Below are 14,707 nucleotides of genomic sequence, written 5' to 3' on the forward strand. Positions count from 1 at the left end.
TAGAACAAAGGTGTATCAAAACAAAACCTTGACATATTATTCAACTGTTTGACCAAACAAATAAATAATTTGACATAACACAGAGATGCCGTGTCATGAAATACAGACATTTGCACATAACATAAAGAAGAAACGACAGGACGTAAAGACAAAGCGACAGAACGCATTAAATACTTACACTATAAGACAGTTCCGGCGTTCCATAATACATTGTACAGTAACATTTTACAGATAGAGATCCATATTACATTTACTTGTTACAGGTAAGGATCCTTTGTACCGGAACTTGTTACAGGCAGGGATCAATTGTACAGTCACTTGTTACAGACAGGGATCCATTGTACAGTCACTTGTTACAGACATAGATCCATTGTTCAGTCCCTTGTTACAGACAGGGATCCATTGCACAGTAACTAGTTACAGACAGGGATCCATTGCACAGTAACTAGTTACAGACAGGGATCCATTGTACAGTAACTTGTTACAGACAGGGATCCATTGCACAGTAACTAGTTACAGAAAGGGATCCATTGCACAGTCACTTGATACAGACAGTGATCCATTGCACAGTACCTAGTTACAGACAGGGATCCATTGTACAGTAACTTGTTACAGGCAACGATCAACGACGCAATATAACATTTCAGAATTCTGATTTTGTTAAGCATCCTCTTTGTGACCAAGAATGAAATCAATAATTTATATAAAAGGCTTGAGCCGACTCAATAAAAAAATGATTCACACTTTTTTAATTGGGTGTATCTCGGGAATTATATACTTTTTTCAATACTCAGATGCAGTACAACAAGTAATTAATGTATACAAAATTTCATCAGAACACAAAAATATCGCACAAAACATACACTTTGCTTTTATAAATGGAAAATGATATTAAAACATAATGAGATATGATAAAAGAGAGTGGGTTATTACGTCATTAAGATTACAATGCCATTTCACCCTGCACCCTAGATGCTGCTGAACTTGATCCGTACCATTGCCGTTTGTCTGATTGTGTTGCTTCACCTTAGCGAAGGATGTTTTAGACATGCCATTAATGAACGACAATCAGTCCATGACACATTGGAATCTCTCGGTGGAAACGACAATAAAGTTGGTGTGGGATTGAATTATCGATTCAAACGACATGCACAGGTAAGATTAAGGGAAGATATATATACCCCCCCCCCCAAAAAAAAAGAAGGCATTTAGAGGTCAACATAAGTCTTCAATAATAAACAACAAGCTGTAAATCGCCAAGAGTCTATATAAATTATGAATAGATTAATTTAAAAGTGAAAACGAAAAATCTGTCAATTTGACAACTAAATCTCAACGCGGAATAACTGTAAGTTATATTTGCATGAACAGAATGTAATACAGAACACACAACACACTGAAAATATATAAATGAGACCAAACAGGCTTCATAAAATGAAATGAGGAACATAAATACCTCCATGATATAACACCTCTCCCCCATTAAACAACACCTTAAGGTCAACATACGATCTTAAACAGTTAACAAGCTTAAGCAAGGATCTAGTATCAACACTTGTTAATCTATCTAAATGATAGCGTATGGTCCTCTAAATTCTAAATTGTGATTCCTCTTTCAACACAGTCTAGTTGTTACCTTTTTCATGTTACTAGTATTGACTTAATTTGTTGAAAAATAATTAACAACTGAAGAAATAATAATGATCGAATCGCAAATTCCCTTTTTTCTCGACGCAAAAAAAGTGTGAAACAGTATACCTTTTAATCTTTTCCGGTATTATTTCAGAAGTACTGTAATATGTTATTAAGTCTTTTTTAATGCGCCATAAGAATATTGTCCCTGTTGTATATTAGATCGGGATAGCGGCCGATGAAATATAAACAAAAAAAAAAATTAGAAAAATCAAGAGTTAAAAAAAAAACTGTTCATGCAAAATGGCTTTGAAATTATATGATATTACACACATTATTCCTCTCTTTATATTTTTAATTTCTTGACGTGCTTTTGTCTCATTTTAATAAAAAAAAATCAGCATGAAAATAATTTTGAAAATGCATTTCATCTCTCCTGCTTCACTGAAGGTCCAAAACATAATCCACGTCTCATTGCAACCAAACAGTCGTTTACGTACAATTCTGAAGCTTTCATATACCGCTTTTTGGAGATTGCCGCCTTAATCTGCAATATGACCCCGAGCACCATGAACTAAATTCTTGTTTTTGTGAAAGTTCACCAGAAAGTTGACTAACATAAGTACATGTATAATGCAGACATTCGATATTGATTTCTGAACTAGACAAGACAACTCTGCACTCGAGGGGTGAAAAGTGGGGTGGACGTCCCAATAATTCATCTAACGTTAAGTGACGACAGCATGATTTGTAAATCACACAGTTTTATTAATTTTTTGCATGTAGAAAAACAAATTAACTTTTTAAAATATATAAAATATTGCAAATCTTTTTATAAATTTAGGACCACTAGAAGTTCCATGTAGAGATAGATTATAAAGGTATTTCGGGACACGACACGCCACTTGACCCATGTGTATTCAATCCGTATGACTTAGATGTCAAAGGTTTATTACGGAAGGGGATTTGAAGAAGAAATTTGTTTAGTTCGGTGATGACGTCAACACACCTGAAATTCTTCACACATTGTTTACAGAATTGGACATAGATGAAGGTTTGTTATAGAGTTGTCTTTCGGTTGCTGAGGAATCGGCTAATTATATACGAGCTTCGAAACAGAGGTGAATTTGTCCTCTTTTTCGCTACGTTGAGTAATCCAAGACAAGCAAAGCAACATCACCGCTACCTCGGAATTTTGAATATTTTAAGGGGTTCATACAAGGTATTTCACTCTCAAAGCACAGAACATGCATCGAAGTTAGAGTCCGAATTCTGGCAAAACGTTACTGTGTATTTATACATTAAGCACAGTCAAAAAGCCGATACCTTAATTAGGTTTTGATGGGAGAAGTTCAAGTATCAATATTTCTGAATTCCTGTCAAGCCTGGATGTTTTTTACTTTTTGACAGACAATCGGAATCCTCTAGTTTAATCCATATAAATAAATGTCAATACAAATTCCGCCCGCTAACTTACTTCTCTTTTTAATTATATTATACATATAGTTTAAAAAGCAATTTTTCTAAATTTTATAAGATCCTTGTTATTTTTCGTAATTGTTGAAAGAAAAAAATGTGCCAATGTTAAATGTATGAACAATCTGGAGGGAATCATTTCCCACCAAATTTCCCGCCAAATTTTCAATTGATTTTATCTCAAAACCAAGGACACTGATCTTTCATGTTTTTTTGCTATCAATTTGATATAGTCTTTTAAATTCAAAGCTTGTTATTTTGAAACAGTGGAGGGAACATCATTAAGGCTTAAGTTTTTTTTGTCCATATTGGTCATAAAATTTTATTCGAAAAGAACTTAAAAAATCACTATTTTTATTCTAAAAACATTTTTTCCTTGAACTTTTGTTAATTTTTGTACAAACTTGTAGACAAAATGGTAACAAAAGAGGAATTCGACCTTAAGAAGAAAGATGTCATAACCGAAGAAAGCTGCAGTATAATAAAGGACAAAGATGCAATGGTTGCTGAACAGAACATGACATTGTTGAAATGATTTTGACTTTGTACATTTTCCCCTCAAGCCCAGATCTTATAGCTAATGCAAACTGCTCTCACAAACAACGCACTGAATTCCAAATGATTCAAATTGTGATACGAACGCTTCGATTATAGTTGCATTGCCTTGCATTTCTCTTTAATTATTTAATTTTATGTATCTTCTTCTTACGGCAATTTATATTTTCATCAAACTTATATATTGTGTTGTCTTTTCTCAGTATATTCTACTTGACAGAGCATACCTCAAATAAGTATAAGCATTTCTTACACATGTATGTCACTATTTTGTAAATAGACGAATTCAAATATTAAACTTTTATCTGAATTATTATTGTTTTTTTTATGAATCTGCAAAACAAGTTTTTTTGGTGCAAATTAGAATGTGGACTTGTACTAACAACATACGAAAAATGTACGTAAATGTAATTTTGGAGCGGGTAACTATGGATTGAAATATGAGATTTTGAGAGAAAAAATACAAAAAACTGGAAATGAAGAAAAATCATGATTTATAGTTACATAGTTTATATAAACTGTATGAAGACATAACAATTATCTTGTGTATCTATTGTGTGTTCGCTCGTAATTAGTGTGACCATTAAGATAATTTTGGGATGAAAGATGTGTGTTCACCTGTCAATTTTTTTTTACCAGATTATGCATCATTCAACATATCAAAATTGAACTAATACTCGTAGCTTCTTGTGCAGTTTAAAGGTTGAAAAATTGAATGTATGTCGACCTCAAGATGTCACCTTTAGGGTTACTGACCCCAAACAATGTGAATACTAAATATAATGTAAAAGTCCTAGTCGGTCTTTCACCTACATTTAAAGAAAAGAAAATATATCAAAAAGGAGTCACTTAACCTATCAATATTTCAGCTTCTTTTACTCCCAAAATGTTGCTTTTCTGACTGAAAGCATCAATTAAGGAATTCTAGACTTTTTACATTTTGCTCTACTACAATCTTAATTAAGTGTTGTGTTACATCTTTGTGTAACATCATTTGGCGGAACAATTACAATTGACCCAGCGAGATTTGGAACCACATAGCGTAGTTGTTGGTAGTCGTTGTCGTAAACTTTTTGTATTCCAAAGCTACAAAAATTAGCAAACAGAAACTGATTGCAATATAGGTAAAAAACTAAATCATATTTGCTGGGTCTTCGCATGAAACATATATGCGTTATTTAAAAAAAAAAATTCCAGCTAAAAGAGAGACGAAAAATACCAAAGGGATATCCAAACTAGTAAGTCGAAAATTAACTAACAACGCCATGACAAAAAAAAAAAAAGAAAGGAAAGAGACCAAAAGACAAACAGTATAAAAAACTGAGCATAAAAACCTAAAGACTAGGCAACTGCATAAACCAGCATTATCCGGGCCGGGGGGAGGGGGGATCTCGGTCGCTACGGAAGGGTAAGCAGATCTTGCTCCACACTTATTATGAGTCCACTGCAATTTGTTTATGGAATAATGATTGTAAGATGTACATGTCTGTCTTGCAATTTTCATATGAACTTGACCTCATTTTAATGTTTCATTAGTCATTGTTAAGTTTTCATCGTTTTGCCAGTTTATCAGATACTATAAGCAATAGGTACGTATCTGTATAAATATCTGAATTTGTTTAATTCGCGTAGTAATCTTTATGATATATAAAAAAAAATGGCCGGTGAATTCTCAGTGATAAACTTAACAAATATTTTTCAACACGCAAACAACGAATAATTTGTACAAAATGTAAATTTCTCAAAATTCTCTACAGATTTTTTTCCTCGATATGAAGTGCCATGTGTCCTCATATAATATACCAAATTGTAAAACAAACTGATGAATTCATTACTTCACAATTCCAGAGATTTAAGCTGCATTTCATACAAAGCCTTCATGTGTATCAATAAACAATTCTTATCACTTAATCAGAGGCATATACACTCATCTTCTTCTTTTTTTTTCTAGCTAGGGAATCGAATTCGAAAAATGAATGTGATTGGTTCCGAGTGAAAACTTTACGCAGTGTTGGGTAACACAGAACATTATCTCAGACAACGCTCGCAATATTTTACAATTAAGATTATGTACAACTTTGTTTCTCTTAGTTTTTTTTCAAAGAACGCCTTTAAGGCAGCCCTTAATCAATCAACTGTGTTGGTCGATGATACTGATGTTGGTAGATTATTCCAATCCCTGATGATCCTTGGAAAGAATTATTGGCAATATGCATCTGTACTGGTTCTGTCATCGCAGAAGCGTTTAAACAGCAGTCACATGTTTAGTGTTGGTAAAAAAGAAGATTTGGTATGATGGCCAATGAGACAATTCTCCACAAGAGACCACATAACACAGAAGTTAACAACTATAGGTCACCGTACGACCTTCAACAAGGAACAAGGCCCATACCGCATAGTCAGCTATAATAGGCCCCGAAATGAAAATGTAAAACAATTTAAACGAGAAAACTAACGGCCTAATTTATTTACAAAAAATGAATGAAAAAACAAATATGTATCACATAAACAAACGACAACCACTGAATTACAGGCTTCTGACTTGGGACGGGCATAAACATACAGAATGTTGTGGGGTTAAATATTTTAGCGGGACCCCAACCCTCCCCTAACCTGGGACAGTGGTGTAACAGTACAATATAAAAACGAACTATGAAAATCAGTTGAAAAAGGATTAACTCATCAGATGGATAAAAATACAAATACTACACATACAAGTGGACGTGGCCAGGTACTTGTACATCCCAACAACAAAAATACATTAAGTACAGATCTGAGAGTACTTGCAGTTACTGGCAGCTAGTTCAAAGCCACTAACAACTAATAAAAAAATCATGCATCAAGTACAAAAGTTGTTGTTCGCAAATCTTGATGCTCTTTTGCTGTACCTGCTCTATTGACCTAGTCTTATTTTGGTTAGTTGAGTCCCATACTGTACATGTTATTTCACACAAGGTCTTACCATGGAACATATGCAGCTGCTTTTAAAGGTTGCATTCACCATCTTTTGATCACCCTTTAAAATACCATATTTCCAACTATATTTGTGATTTTTTTTTAACATTAAATCGCCATAACAGTGTTTTGTTTGTTTCACTTTTCTCGGCTGCGTATAAACCTTTTTCACAACCTACGCTCGACCTTTCAAAAATCCTAGCATGAGTGCTGAATTAGTTAAATATATGAATACGAATATAGAGATGGAAGGATGTTTATACGTTTGAATGAGAAAGATAGGTTGAAATATAAGTATAATAAACTCAAAATTTACAGGTTGCTCGCTCTATCTTTTGATCACACCCTAAAAAATAATGCATTTCTTACGATTTATGTGATTCTTTTAAACAATTTTATTGTTTTGCTGCTTGAGAATAATTGTTGTGCCATTGCAACTTTGTTGCAGAAAGAAGCTAGTAACAACACTTAGAAAGGTCAGTTATAGTGGTAGGAATATTGTCAACTTGTAATTCCTTAAATGACACTGTAAGACCTGTGTTTATTTTGATTCATCTAAATACGAACTCACGTGTAGTCAGAAAATAAGCATCCTTTCTGCATAATAAAGTGTTTATTGAATAAATGCACATTTTTACCCATATAGGTTGAAGGTATACATAAATCAACATAATAATTTTACAAAACATCATACAAAAAAAAACCAACATCAGAACAATAGTTATCAAAGGTACCAGAATTATAATTTAGTACGCCAGACGCGCGTTTCGTCTACATAAGACTCATCAGTGACGCTCATATCAAAATATTTAAAAGCCAAACAAGTACAAAATTGAAGAGCATTGAGGATCCAAAATTCCAAAAAGTTGTGCCAAATACGGCTAAGGTAATCTATGCCTGGGATAAGAAAATCCTTAGTTTTCCGAAAAATTCAAAGTTTTGAAAACAGGAAATTTATAAAAATGACCACATTATTGATATTCATGTCAACACCGAAATTTTGACTACTGGGCTGGTGATACCCTCGGGGACGAAACGTCCACCAGCAGTGGCATCGACCCAGTGGTGTAAATAGTTATCAAAGGTACCAGAATTACAATTTAGTACGCCAGACGCGCGTTTCGTCTACTTAAGACTCGTCAAAATTATATACATGATAAAGAACCTTGCATCAACAATGTGAGAAGTATATAGGTGGCTAGTTGAAATATCCAAATGTTGTCCTGATTTTCATACTTTTTTCCAATGACAACACAATGAGTATTCAAAATCTTCATCCTGGCCAACCAACAAAGAAGAATCTACCTGCTAGTTTTATTTGGTGGTTTCATGGTAGGTTGATATAAGTGTAGGAGGTTTTGATTTTGATCGTATGAAAAGTCAAACAGAATACTTGAAAATAAGTATTTACTGCTGCTTTGTTAGGTATGCATCATTCAGGAGTAAGACCATAGAAAAGTCGTCAAAGAGTTGGAGAGACAGAAGTATGCACAAAGACACTGTATGTTTATCGTTAAATACTGTATTTTAACCTTTAGATGTATTTTGAGTTGCTGGTCTTGTTAGGTCTTGCTGGTGTTTTCCCCAACTTTACATTCATATACTGAACATGTACTGTAGCTACATGTAGTATCAATATTTATTCATATACTGAACATGTACTGTAGCTACATGTAGTATCAATATTTATTCATATACTGAACATGTACTGTAGATACATGTAGTATCAATATTTATTCATATACTGAACATTGTAGCTACATGTAGTATCAATATTTATTCATTTACTGAACATGTACTGTAGCTACATGTAGTATCAATATTTATTATGTACTGTAGCTACATGTAGTATCAATATTTATTAACTATTTCTTTACTTCATTTTTTAGTTTCTTACTACTACCAATAACATTACAAACGCAACACAAATAGTGGAATGAACCTTAAAAGAAACAAAAGATCTGCAAAATGTTTAAAAGAATACATTATCATTCATCTTATTGCTTTGAATGTTGCTACTTTTGTTTTATAAGCTTCCTCCATCAATAAAACTGACCGCCACGAAATAGAACAATGGTGCTCAAGTTGAAAGTGGCTTTAACATGAATCAGTCAATCAAATTCATTAGAATAATCAGTTCCACCACTTCGGACTGATATTTTCTCGTGGATCCGTAGAAAGTAGTATTCATAAGAAAATCAGTTTTGACAGTTGTAGGAATTATGATATATATGTCAAAAATAAATGATTCTTTTTGTATCAAATTTTAACACTTAATGGGAGGAAAACGTTCCTACTTGCTTGAGCCGGTTTTTCAAAAATAGATACTAGTACTTCTAATGTAATAAATATAATACTTATATGACCTTTGTATTTCTTTACTTATTCGAAAACACGGGTCCCTGCCGAAAAAGAAGAACATAATTTCTAGAAATCCAAAGCCTAGTTATATCTCAAATATGCTTTTCCAAAATGTATTAACAACTTATTTATAGTATTTAAAGATGGCTGGTGTAAATATTCTATTCTATCAAATAATAATACTAAAAAAGAAACATGACATAGCAAGGGGACATTCAAAACTATAGATAGATGACATCACGGTGGGTAGAAAAAAAGACAAAAAGACAAATGAACAGTTTATAAAACACTTTTAATAATAAAACAAACCAAAACTGCAATAATATTGACTACCTTGAGCGGCTTAATAAGCCTATGTACCCTGTGAACAAAATCTCAAGGCAGAATTGTGGGTATGGGTTCTCCTGCCATATATGGTTGTAAAATAGCAGAACACATTCGGCGTTTTGCATTTGCGCCGATTTTTTTTTTCTTAATTTGCGCCGATTTTTTTCTATTCTCTGTGGCAAAGCATCCATAATTGCGTTATGCATTACTGGTTCAAAGTGAATATGAATATAACCTCGGCCACAAAGGAAAGATATTTTTGACGGGAGAGATCGCAAATTATTTGCATATCACTTCATAATACTGTTCATCTTTCGCTGGTAATAAAATGGCGTAAATATGAGGTACGTAGTTTCCATTTTTACATCTGTGTAAAGTATATAACTGATAAAAGTATGTCGGACAGCACTTCAACGGTCCATCTATAAATATTGCAGACATATCATTACAAATACATTTAAGTTGAGGTGTGTAGAAAAAATGAGTATACCTTTTCGCGATCGTTTGCACTGACCTTCAGAATATTGATTTATTTTATGCTATAGCAGGGAAGAAAAACGTACAGTGACTTCTCGTTTTTCTTTTGATATTCCGAAAGCATTTTATTAGAGCTATCATCTCATATTTTATTTCAAAATTCAATCATTTATTTTACCTTCTATTTACTATAGTGGATTATAATTTGAAGAGAAATTAAAAAAAAGTGAGTATTTTTCTTTTTCTTTCTGTGATTTAAATCTACCAATCAGTAATATAATAATATAAAAAAGAAGTTTTAAAGTTCTTAATAAATGTTTTTGCGTTGCTAAATACACTAACGCTAAAAATCAATAGTTTGTTAAAGAAACGTTTTCGCAAAAGAGATTGCATCAACTTTTAATCCAATATTCTATTTAAGTCTCAACTCTCAATAATAAATAATACAAAATTACATTAAGTGTAAAATATAGGAATGAAATAGAAAGCAATTAGGTACATCAATAAAAACTGAAGCAGAAATGTCCCCCGAAAATTAAGCATTTTACTAGAAGTTTATTCGAGACTCAAGTTTTCTAAATATATTGAAAAATAATGTGAACTTTTTCAACCTATTTGAAAGCTTTTAGTAGAAAACTCCAGAACGGTTCCAAAATATTCAAGGGTAAGTTGACAATGCAGGCAGCGAATAGCCTAGTACCAAGTTAAACACTAATTTAATCATTTAAACAAGCTAAGCTAATTTTAATTCCTTTAAACAAGTTCAAATAATGGCAACCAACTGAAAGTAATTTTACTGTATGAAAGACAGAGCAATTTTACAGGGATCCATTGTACAGTAACTTTTTACAGATAGGGATCCATTTTACAGTAACTTGTTACAGATAAGGATCCCTTGTACAGTAACTTGTTACAGATAAGGATCCCTTGTACAGTAACTTGTTACAGATAAGGATCCCTTGTACAGTAACTTGTTACAGATAAGGATCCCTTGTACAGTAACTTGTTACAGGCAGGGATCAATTGTACAGTCACTTGTTACAGACAGGAATCCATTGTTCAGTCACTTGTTACAGACAGGGATCCATTGCGCAGCAACTAGTTACAGACAGGGATCCATTGTACAGTAACTTGTTACAGGCAAGGATCAATTGTACGGTAACTTGCAGACGCAATATAACATTTCAGAATTCTGATTTGGTTAAGCATCCTTTTTGTGGACCAAGAATGAAATAAATAATTTATATAAAAGGCTTGAGCCGACTCAATAAAAAAATGGTTCACACTTTTTCAATTGGATGTATCTCGGGAATTATACATTTCAATACTCAGATGCAGTACAACGAGTAATTAATGGATACAAAATTTCATCAGAACACAAAAAATATCGCACAAAACATACACTTCGCTTTTAGAAATGGAAAATGATATTAAAACATAAGGAGATATGAATACAATCGTCAAATACATAAAAGGACATACACATCTTGTTTCTTAAAATGTTAAAATACCTGATAAAAAAGGGTGGGTCATTACGTCAGATAATTAAGATTACAATGCCAATTCACCCTACACCCTAGATGCTGCTGAACTTGATCCGTACCATTGCAGTTTTTCTGATTGTGTTGCTTCACCTTAGTGAAGGATGTTTTAGACATGACATTAATGAACGACAATCAGTCCATGGCACATTGGAATCTCTTGGTGGATACGACTATAAAGTTAGTGTGGGATTGAATCATCGATTCAAACGACATGCACATGTAAGATTAAGGGAAGATAATATATATATATATATATATATATACACCACCCCCCCTTCCCCGCCCCCCCAAAAAAGGCATTTAGAGGTCAACATAAGTCTTCAACAATAAACAACAAGCTGTAAATCGCCAAGAGTCTATATAAATTATGAATAGATTAATTTAAAAGAGAAAACGAAAAATCTGTCAATTTGACAACTAAATCTCAACGCGGAATAACTGTAAGTTATATTTGCATGAACATAATGTAATACAGAACACACAACACACTGAAAATATATAAATGAGACCAAACAGGCTTCATAAAATTAAATGAGGAACATAAATACCTCCATGATATAATACCTCTCCCCCATAAAAAAAACCACCTTAAGGTCAACATACGACATTCAACAGTTTACAAGCTTTTGAGCAAGGATCTGGTATCAACACTTGTTAATTTATCTAAATGATAGCGTATGGTCCTCTAAATTCTAAATTGTGATTCCTCTTTCAACACTGTCTAGTTGTTACCTTTTTCATGTTACTAGTGTTGACTTAATTTGTTGGAAATATTTACATTTATTTAATTTGAAAATATTTAACAACTGAAGAAATAATAATGATCGAAAATCGCAAAATCCCTTTTTTCTCGACGCAAAATAAGTGTGAAACAGTATACCTTTTAATCTTTTCCGGTATTATTTCAGAAGTAATATGTTATTAAGTCTTTTTTAATGCGCCTTTAGAATATTATCCCTGTTGTATATTGAATCGGGATAACGGCCGATGAAATATAAAAAGAAAAACAAATAGAAAAAAACTAGAGTTAAAATAAAAATGTTCATGCAAAATGGCGTTGGAATTAAATGATATTACACACATTATTCCTCTCTATTTATTTTTAATTTCTTTATGTGTTTTTGCCTCATTTTAATAGAATAGATTCAGCATGAAAATAATTTGAAAATGTATTTCGGATCTCAAGTAAAATCCATCTCTCCTGCTTCACTGAAGATCCAAAACATAATCCACTTCTCATTGCAACCAAACAGTCGTTTACGTACAATTCCGAAGCTTTCATATACCGCTTTTTGGAGATTGCCGCCTTAATCTGGAATATGGCCCTCAGCGCCATGAACTAAATTCTTGTTTTTGTAAAAAATCACCAGAAAGTTGACTTAAATATGTACATGTATAATGCAGACATTCGATATTGATTTCTGAACTTGACAAGACAACTCTGCACTCGAGGGGTGAAAAGTGGGGTGGACGTCCCAATAATTCATCTAACGTTAAGTGACAACAACATGATTTGTAAATAACACAGTTTCATTCATTATTTGCATGTAGAAAAACAAATTAACATTTTAAAACATATAAAATATTGCAAACCTTTTTATTAATTTAGGACCACCAGAAGTTCCATGTAGAGATAGATTATAAAGGTATTTCGGGACACGACTCGCCACTTGACCATGTGTATTCAATCCGTATGACTTAGATGTCAAAGGTTATATTACGGAAGGGGATTTGGAGAAGATATTTGTTTATTTCGGTGATGACGTCAACAAACCTGAAATTCTTCATACATTTTTTACAGAATTGGACATAGATGAAGGTTTGTTATAGAGTTGTCTTTCGGTTGCTGAGCAATCGGCTAATTATTTACTAACTTCAAACAGAGGTAAAATTGACCTCCTCTTCGTTATGTTGAGTTATCCAAGATTAGCATAGCAACATCACCGCTGCTTAGGAGTTTAAATCATTCCAAGGGGTTCATACAAGCCAAAGGCATTTCACTCTCCAAACCCTGGGCATGCATCGAGTCCAAATTCTGACCAAACGTGTATTTAAACATTAAGCACGGACAAAAAGCCTATACCTTAATTAGGTTTTGATTGAAGAAGTTCAAGTATCAATATTTCCGAATTCCTGTCATCCCTGAATGTTTTTTACTTTTTGACAGATAACCGGAATCCTCTAGTTTAATCCATATGAATAAATGTCAATACAAATTCCGCCCGCTAACCTACTTTTCTTTTTAATTATATTATACATATAGTTTAAAAATCTATTTTACAAATCTTACAAAATCCTTGTAATTTTCCTAATTTTCTAAAGAAAATGAAAATTCTAGAGAGAATCATTTTCCCACAAATTTTCAATTGATTTTATCTCAAAACCAAGGACACTTTCATGTTTTTTTGCTGCCAATTTGATGTAGTCTTTAAAAGTCAAGCTTGTTATTTTGAAACAGTGGAGCGAACAGTATTAAGGCGTAAGGCGTTTTTGTCCGTATTGGTCATAACATTTTATTCGAAAAGAACGTAAAAAATCACTATTTTTATTCTTTAACAATTTTCCCTTGAACTCATGCTTTTTTTTTTGTACATACTTGTAGACAAAATGGTGACAAAAGAGGAATTCGAGCTTAAGAAGAAAGATGTCATAACCGAAGAAAGCTGCAGTATAATAAAGGACAAAGATGCAATGGTTGCTGAACAGAACATGACATTGTTGAAATGATTTTGACTTTTTACATTTTCCCCTCAAGCCCAGATCTTATAGCTAATGCAAACTGCTCTCACAAACAACGCACTGAATTCCAAATGGTTCAAATTGTGATACGAACGCTTCGATTATAATTGCATTGCCTTGCATTTCTCTTGAATTATTTAAATTTGTATGTATCTTCTTCTTACGGCAATTTATATTTTCATCAAACTTATATATTGTGTTGTCTTTTCTCAGTATATTTACTTGACAGAGCATATAAGTATAAGCATTTCTTACACCTGTATGTCACTATTTTTTAAATGGACGAATTCAAATATTAAACTTTCATCTGAATTATTATTTTTTTTTATGAATCTTTTGATGAATCTGCAAAACAAGTTTTCTTTTGGTGCAAATTAGAATGTGGACTTGTACTAACAACATATGAAAAATGTACGTAAATGTATTTTTGGAACGGGTAACTATGGGTTGAAATATGAGATTTTGAGAGTAAGAATACAAAAAATTGGAAATGAAGAAAAATCATTATTTATAGTTACATAGTTTATATAAACTGTATGAAGACATAACAATTATCTTGTGTATCTATTGTGTGTCCGCTCGTAATTAGTGTGACCATTAAGATAATTTTGGGGTGAAAGACATGTGTTCACCTGTCAAAA

General features: G+C 32.7%; 1 long non-coding RNA gene across 4 annotated transcripts; it reads left to right on the plus strand.

Annotated features, from left to right (window-relative positions):
* Positions 1–959: 959 nt before the first annotated feature.
* LOC143083308 (uncharacterized) lies at positions 960–14,378 on the plus strand. Of its 4 annotated transcripts, none has more exons than XR_012980625.1 (4): positions 9,971–10,009; positions 11,364–11,546; positions 12,937–13,146; positions 13,930–14,378. It is a non-coding gene; the product is annotated as an uncharacterized LOC143083308 (long non-coding RNA). The 4 variants fall into 4 exon arrangements; XR_012980626.1 differs by lacking the exon at positions 9,971–10,009 and adding an exon at positions 10,924–10,941; XR_012980623.1 differs by lacking the exons at positions 9,971–10,009; positions 11,364–11,546; positions 12,937–13,146; positions 13,930–14,378 and adding exons at positions 960–1,155; positions 2,477–2,686; positions 3,519–3,976.
* Positions 14,379–14,707: the final 329 nt, after the last annotated feature.

Source organism: Mytilus galloprovincialis, chromosome 7, assembly GCF_965363235.1.
Source record: "Mytilus galloprovincialis chromosome 7, xbMytGall1.hap1.1, whole genome shotgun sequence".
Lineage (NCBI taxonomy): Eukaryota > Metazoa > Mollusca > Bivalvia > Mytilida > Mytilidae > Mytilus > Mytilus galloprovincialis.